This window comes from Malania oleifera, chromosome 7 (genome assembly GCF_029873635.1).
Source record: "Malania oleifera isolate guangnan ecotype guangnan chromosome 7, ASM2987363v1, whole genome shotgun sequence".
Taxonomy (NCBI): domain Eukaryota; kingdom Viridiplantae; phylum Streptophyta; class Magnoliopsida; order Santalales; family Ximeniaceae; genus Malania; species Malania oleifera.
The window spans coordinates 109,480,973-109,489,923 of NC_080423.1; positions in this window are offsets into that span (position 1 = coordinate 109,480,973).

The window sequence follows — 8,951 nt, forward strand, 5'->3', positions numbered from 1 at the left end:
TAATGAATAAATTATTATATTTATTGTTTCTATGATCCATTATAATAATGAGTTTTCAAAATATGTATTGTAGTGTGAATTGTCTTAAAGCTTTGATCGATTTTAAAATACTTTTGGAAGAAATTTTTTTGAGCTGACAGTGCTATAACACACATAATTCTTCAAGATATGAAATATTTTATTTACTTGAATATATCTTCAACAAATGTTAATACAATATCTGGTTCTAACAATTTGATTGAAGGCTCTGAAAGAACTAATATAAAGCTACCAAATGCTACTTTATTACAAATTGATGAAACTTTATATTCGAGCAAATTCAGAAGAAATATGTTAAACTTTGAAGAATTAAGACTTAACGGATATCACGTTGAAACTACAAATGAAGGCAGTAAAAAATTATTTTATATTACTTTTATTATTTTTGGGAAGAAATAAATTTTAGAAAAATTGTCAACTTTATCTTTTAGATAATATTATACAAAAATTAAAGCAGTTGAATAATATAATGTCTTGCACCAGAAGTACAATGACCCAAAGCTATTTACACTTTGACATGATTGTTTTGGACATCCTAGAGATGTAATGATGCGAAGAATTATTGAGAATTCACATTGTCATCCACTAAAAAATGGGAAGATTATTTTATCAAATGATTTCATGTGTATTGTTTCCCTTTGAAAATTAATTGTCAAATCATCTGTTTCAAAAGTAAGTCTTGAATCTCCTAGTTTCTTATAGAGAATTCATGGTGATATATGCGAACCAAAACATCCATCCTCTAGACCATTTAGGTACTTTATGGTATTAATCGATGCATCTACTAGATGGTCTTATGTTTCTCTGCTTTCCACTCGTAATATTGCATTTGTGAGACTTCTTTCTCAATTGATTAGATTACGAACTCATTTTCTCGATTATCCAATAAATCAATTCGTTTGGATAATGTTGGTGAATTTACATCTCAAACTTTTGATAACTAATGCATGTCACTTGGAATAGATGTTGATCTTCTCGTAACTCATACCCATACACAAAATGGTTTAGTTGAATCATTTATTATGAGCCTCCAACTTATTGCTAGACATATAATTATGAGAACCAAATTGTCTTTATCTGTTTGGAGATATGTTATTCTTCATGCTGCATGTTTAGTTTGTATATGACCAACTACTTACAATAAACTTTCACCCATGCGATTAGTTTATGGACAACAACTTAATATTTCTTATTCAAGAACTTTTGGTTGTGCAGTATATGTTCCTATTGCTCCTCCTCAAAGAACTAAAATGGGTCATCAACGTAAGTTTGATTTCTATGTTGGTTTTGATTCCCATTCTATAATTAGATATCTTGAATCTTTAACAGGTAATTTATTTAAAATACGGTTTCAAGATTGTCATTTTGATGAAGCAGTATTCCTTACATTAGGAGGAGCAAAATTAGTTCTTGGAGCACAACATGAAATCACATGGATGTCATGAGTTTATCTCATTTAGATTATCGCACAAATAAAAGTGAACTTGAAGTTAAGAAAATTATACATTTTCAAGAAATTGCAAATCAATTACAAGATTCTTTTGCAAATAGTAAGGCCATATTAAAATCTCATATACCTGCTGCAAATATTCCAGTACGTATTGATATCCCTAAAGGACAACAACCGGCTAATGAACATAAACCGCAAGTTAAACATGGAAGGTTGATTACGCGTCAAAATTGCGTAATTGGGCATCTTAACTCAAGTTTTACGGTTTATATTTTTAATTAAATGTCCAAAATTATCTAATATTTTAATCAAGTACCAAAATCATCATTCTTGAATTTTATTGCATTATTTATGAAGTTTTGGTAATTTTTTGTCGCAGGAAAAATCTCGGAAACCAAAACCGATACCTATTCGTATTTTATGCATAACTTTTCCGTCCAAACTCTGATCGTGACGATTCAAATTTTTGAAGAAAGAGAAAAGGATTATCTACAACTTTCATGTTTTGAGTTTTGCGAGAAACAGGCTCTAGAAGAGTCAGATTTGCGATGAATAGAGAATGAAAAAAATGAAAAAATATAACAATTCGGGTCGGGTCTCCTATCCGGGTCGTGGGTTAGGGCAAGCCTCCTCCCCTATTTATTCTTTCTTTTTCCCCTGTTCTGGGTGTGCCCTGTGCACCATCTCTCCCACTCTCCTCTCCTCCTTTTTTCTTTTCTTCTTCTTGTCTTTGCATTCTCTGTTATCTCTCTTTTATTTTCTCCTACTTATTCTTCCTCTCACTCTTTTTTTCCCCAGCTAATCTCTTCTCTCCCTTCTAATTTGTCTTTTCTTTTCTTTCCCTCTCTCCTCAGTGATCTCCCTCTTTGCTTCCTCTTTCCCCTGTTTCTCCATAGCTGCAGTAGTCCCTTCGGCCTTCATCCTGCTACAGCCCGCACAGCAGCAGCAGTCCCTGAACTCTCCCTTGTATCTCCTCTACCCCGAACAACCATCCGGCAACACCAGTAGCAGATCCTTCTCCAGTAGTAGCTCCTCTGCTGTCTGCTCCAGATTTTCAGCCCTCCAGCAAGCCTCTGCTCGGCCAGCCACCATAGCAGTCCTCCTCAGCCGCCCAGCATGCCAACTTCTGCAACAACTCAAGGACTAGCCTCCCATCAACTCCACAGCAGACCCGAGAGCTCTTCCAGCAGGTTCTCCAGCATGCCAGCTCCATCCACGGCTCCAGCCTGCAACTTCTCTCTCTCTCTCTCTCTCTCTCTCTCTCTCTCTCTCTCTCTCTCTCTCTTATTTTCTTTTCTTTCTTTTATTTTCAAAAATTGCAACTGAATATTTCTTTTCTTTTTATTTAGTTATTTATTAGAGTTTTTGAAAAACTTGTTTGAATGAGTGTTAAATAATTTTAATTTGTTTTAGTGAAGTTTAATTTTTATTTATTTATGTTTCTCTTAATTAATGTTACCATTAGATTTGAAGAATTTAATTTAGTTTCTTTTATTTATTTATCGTTCGGTTTAGTTAGGGTCGGTTTTGTTAAAGTTCGTGTTTTATCGTATTCCATTATCGTTTGAATGTTTTTTTTCATTGAAGTTTATGGTTGTGTTTAAATTGTGATTGAGGTTCAAGTTCGTGTTAAAGGTTCAATTTTTATTGTATGCATTTGTGTCCGATTGAGTTTCCATCATTGTGTTTAAATTCCATGATCAATGTTACCATTTTTAATTAGCGCGTGTTTTGATGTTTCCTTAGGTGGCTTAGAGTTTCCATTCGTACTCTTTAAATTGAAGCATGCTAGTTTTAAGACTTTAATTTAAGTTTTTGTTTAAGTCTCGAAAATTCTGAAAAACCCCGAATCTGAATTGAGTTCAGTACATTTTTATTTTCAATTGGAAGAACGTAAAATCTGAGATTAAACGAATTCTCTGAGGAGACGATCTAACCCTTAAGCTTAATATTACACTACAGAACTCCTATACTTGGGATAGCTTCCGAGCTGCTCATTTTTCGAGTGAGTCAAAGGTTTGTTGGTGCAAAAGATAAAACTCCCAGAAGGAGAAAGTTGAAATCTATAAACACTCCATACGAGGTTATAGAGGTGGATAATCCATTTGACATTCACAACCCCATTTCTCCTGAAAATGAAATCTCTATTATGGAACCTCCTGAAGAGGAATCTCCTAAAGAAAAAACTCCTAAAAAGACATCCATTGAAAAGGGACAGGTGCCTGGAAATAATAATAAGATCTCAATTCATTACACAAGAGAAATGTGAGATAGAAATAAAGTTGTTGTAAGCAATACATTTGCATTTGTGGTAGCTGCTGACATTACTAGAAGTAATGAGAATCCTGAATCTAAATTTGTTAATGAATGTCAATATAGAAGTGATTGACTAAAATGGAAAGAGACTATCATATTAGAATTAAACTCTCTATAAAAAAAAGGGAAGTTTTTGGACCTATAGTATAAACACCATAAGATGTCCAACCCGTTAGATACAAATGGGTATTTATGCGCAAGCGAAATGAAAATAATAAAATTACTCGATATAAAGTAAGACTTGTGGCACAATGTTTCTCGTAGAAATTTAGAATTGATTATAAGGAGACATATTCTCCTGTAATAGATGGAATCACTTTCAGATTCTTAATTGGGCTAACAGTCGCTAAACAACTAAGCATGCGTTTTATGGACGTAGTAACAATATACCTATATGAATCGTTGGATAATGAAATTTATATGAAAATCTCTGAAAGATTTAAATTGCCTAAAGCAAAACCCAAAAAATCATATTCAATTAAACTCTAATGTTTTTTTTTTTTTTATAGATTACAGCAATTTGGACACATGTGGTGTAGTGATCCAAAAAATAAATATAAATAAATAAATGAATAAAAATTAATTAAAAAATTAAAATTAAAAGTAAAATTAAAATTAAAATTTAAAAATAATTAAAGAATTAAATAATTATTATTAATTAAATAATATAATATAATAACAATATAATATTATAATGATATATATATATATATATATATATATGTATATATATATTATATCCTAAAGGATCCTGAGATCCTTCAGGAAGAAGAAACCACAGAGAAGCAGACGTTCCGTCTCCTCCGCCCCCTCTCTCCCACTTAATTTCGTCTCCGATATTCGGCCGATCGTAAATCCAAAAATACCGTTGGACTCTATTCGTCGCCACCGACATTTCTACTGGAGTGGATCTGTCGTGGGAGCGGCGTAGGCATATCTCTTGGGGTAAGGCCAAATTTCAAACTTATCTTAATTTTTCTTAAACTATAAGCCCAATTAACGAACGGAAATTGCGAGGAGATTCGTGGGGAGACTCTCTACAGTCTAGTCAGAGCGGGTTTTCGAATTGGAGCTCTGGGGTACCAATCCTAAATCAGGGGTAAGTTTAATAAATTAGGTTTTATTGGGCTATTTAGGATATTCAAAGCTTAGGGGAATTTTAGAAAAAATTAGTCTAAGGATTGTGATGAGTAATGTAATGAAATTTTAATTTCAGGATTTCAGGAATTTTAAACACTGTGTGGCGTGGGCCGAGGTGTTAGTGGGCTTTTTCAAAAATTAGGTAAGAGGATTAAGTTAAGTCAGAAATTTTATTTAATTTGAACAGATTAAATTAATATATTTATTTATTTACTTATTTAAGAATTTGAAGGTTATTTCGAAAACCAACCGTTCGAAATGAATTTTACAAACTTAGGAGATATGGTATGGTATTTTGAATAGAAATGAATGGTGGAAAGTTTGATTGTTTGTATGGATATGTTAAAATGTGAAAAGTTGTGTGGCAGATGATTTAATTTGTATGGATTATTGTATATCTGGATTTGGGGATTTTGAAATACTGAATTGTTTGAAAAATATTGGAATGGTTGTGAAAAATACTGGAATTGCTTGTGAAAAATGTAGGACTTTGACTTGACGGTTGAGGGCCGAGGTTTAAAAGGCTTTGAGCCAGGTTGTAATTTCTGGTTGGGGGTCAGGTTTTGGAATAACATGGAATATATGTGAATTAATATTTTAAATGGTGATATCTATTATCTAAATTACATAATATGCTTTAGGAACCCTGGGGACCAGTGTATTGTGAGCACGGTACCGTTGCTAAGGATTTGTTATGTAGCCGTGTGCACCCACACTTGTGACACTTGTGCGGAGAGGTGTAGGGTGCCCTTGTCCAATTTGCTTACGTGAGGTGAATGCACCCCCTAGGTGAGGGCAATCGGGCTGCACAACCTGTGCCATGGGGAAGTAAATGGCGTGTTTGTCATAGGGAGTGTTTTTTATGCATATTTGTTAATTTATATGAATACAGTTAATTATAAGATAACTTCGAGGGCTTACTGAGAAAGGCGAGTCCCCTGGTAGCAGTAATGGTACTAGAGCAGAGGGAAACTACTTGTTTGGACGAGTAATCTTCCCTATCCTCGGCTAATTGTGTGTGTGAGTGTAAAATAAGAATGTTTTCATAAATGTATTTATCTACTTAGTGAACTGGTTACTTTCTGTACACTAAATGCATGCTGGCCACACACTGACATTAACTTAGTCTTTCCCTTACTGAGTTATGTCTCACCCCTACTTTACAAACCATCTTTTCAGGAAATCCTAGAGATCGGGTCTAGAGGGCTAGAGGAGCCAGGCTAGAGGTATAAGTTTATGTAGGTAGTGTGTAGATAGAGATTTTATTTTTGTTTAGTTTTGTGGGATGTAATTATGTGAGAATGGATATATATTTGTGTATAAGGATAGTTAGAACTCTGATAATGTAATTGGAGAATTTTGTATTTTATTTCCACTGCATATATATGTTTTATATATGATGAACAACATATTAGGTACACAGACGTCACTAAAGTAACATTTCGGGCCCATGTGGCGGGTTGAGGTCGTTACATGTGGTACAATCGGTTAAGTGAGTACCTTCTGAAAGAAGGATTCATAAATGATCCAATTTGTCCATGCATTTTTATTAAAATATCAGAATCCGAATTTTCTACAATTGTTGTTTATGTTGAAGATTTGAATTTAGTTGAGACTCTTGAAGAGCTCACTAAAGTTACTAATTATTTTCAGCCCTCCAGCAAGCCTCTGCTCGGCCAGCCACCATAGCAGTCCTCCTCAGCCGCCCAGCATGCCAACTTCTGCAACAACTCAAGGACTAGCCTCCCATCAACTCCACAGCAGACCCGAGAGCTCTTCCAGCAGGTTCTCCAGCATGCCAGCTCCATCCACGGCTCCAGCCTGCAACTTCTCTCTCTCTCTCTCTCTCTCTCTCTCTCTCTCTCTCTCTCTCTCTCTCTCTCTCTCTTATTTTCTTTTCTTTCTTTTATTTTCAAAAATTGCAACTGAATATTTCTTTTCTTTTTATTTAGTTATTTATTAGAGTTTTTGAAAAACTTGTTTGAATGAGTGTTAAATAATTTTAATTTGTTTTAGTGAAGTTTAATTTTTATTTATTTATGTTTCTCTTAATTAATGTTACCATTAGATTTGAAGAATTTAATTTAGTTTCTTTTATTTATTTATCGTTCGGTTTAGTTAGGGTCGGTTTTGTTAAAGTTCGTGTTTTATCGTATTCCATTATCGTTTGAATGTTTTTTTTCATTGAAGTTTATGGTTGTGTTTAAATTGTGATTGAGGTTCAAGTTCGTGTTAAAGGTTCAATTTTTATTGTATGCATTTGTGTCCGATTGAGTTTCCATCATTGTGTTTAAATTCCATGATCAATGTTACCATTTTTAATTAGCGCGTGTTTTGATGTTTCCTTAGGTGGCTTAGAGTTTCCATTCGTACTCTTTAAATTGAAGCATGCTAGTTTTAAGACTTTAATTTAAGTTTTTGTTTAAGTCTCGAAAATTCTGAAAAACCCCGAATCTGAATTGAGTTCAGTACATTTTTATTTTCAATTGGAAGAACGTAAAATCTGAGATTAAACGAATTCTCTGAGGAGACGATCTAACCCTTAAGCTTAATATTACACTACAGAACTCCTATACTTGGGATAGCTTCCGAGCTGCTCATTTTTCGAGTGAGTCAAAGGTTTGTTGGTGCAAAAGATAAAACTCCCAGAAGGAGAAAGTTGAAATCTATAAACACTCCATACGAGGTTATAGAGGTGGATAATCCATTTGACATTCACAACCCCATTTCTCCTGAAAATGAAATCTCTATTATGGAACCTCTTGAAGAGGAATCTCCTAAAGAAAAAAACTCCTAAAAAGACATCCATTGAAAAGGGACAAGTGCTTGGAAATAATAATAAGATCTCAATTCATTACGCAAGAGAAATGTGAGATATAAATAAAGTTGTTGTAAGCAATACATTTGCATTTGTGGTAGCTACTGACATTACTAGAAGTAATGAGAATCCTGAATCTAAATCTGTTAATGAATGTCAATATAGAAGTGATTGGCTAAAATAGAAAGAGGCTATCATATCAGAATTAAACTCTCTATAAAAAAAGAGAAGTTTTTGGACCTATAGTATAAACACCATAAGATGTCCAACACGTTAGATACAAATGGGTATTTATGCGCAAGCGAAATGAAAATAATAAAATTACTCGATATAAAGCAAGACTAGTGGCACAAGGTTTCTCGCAGAAATTTGGAATTGATTATAAGGAGACATATTCTCCTGTAATAGATGGAATCATTTTCAGATTCTTAATTGGGCTAACAGTCACTAAACGACTAAGCATGCTTCTTATGGACGTAATAACAATATACCTATATGAATCGTTGGATAATGAAATTTATATGAAAATCTCTGAAAGATTTAAATTGCCTAAAGCAAAACCCAAAAAATCATATTCAATTAAACTCTAATGTTTTTTTTTTTTATATAGATTATAGCAATTTGGACACATGTGGTGTAGTGATCCAAAAAAGAAATATATATAAATAAATAAATAAAAATTAATTAAAAATTAAAATTAAAATTAAATTTAAATTTAAAATTAAAATTTAAAAATAATTAAAGAATTAAAGAATTATTATTAATTAAATAATATAATATAATAACAATATAATATTATAATGATATAATATATATATATATATATATATTATATATTATATATCTTGCAGGATCCTGAGATCCTTCAAGAAGAAGAAACCAAAGAGAAGTAGACGTTCTGTCTCCTCCGCCCCCTCTCTCCCACTCTCGTTAATTTCGTCTCCGATATTCGGTCGATCGTAAATTCAAAAATACCGTTGGACTCTGTTCGCCGCCACCGACACTTCTATTGAAGTGGATCTGTCGTGGGAACGGCGTAGGCATATCTCTTGGGGTAAGGCCAAATTTCAAACTTATCTTAATTTTTCTTAAACTATAAGCCCAATTAACGAACGGAAATTGCGAGGAGATTCGTGGGGAGACTCTCTACAATCTAGTCATAGCGGGTTTTCGAATTGGAGTTCTAGG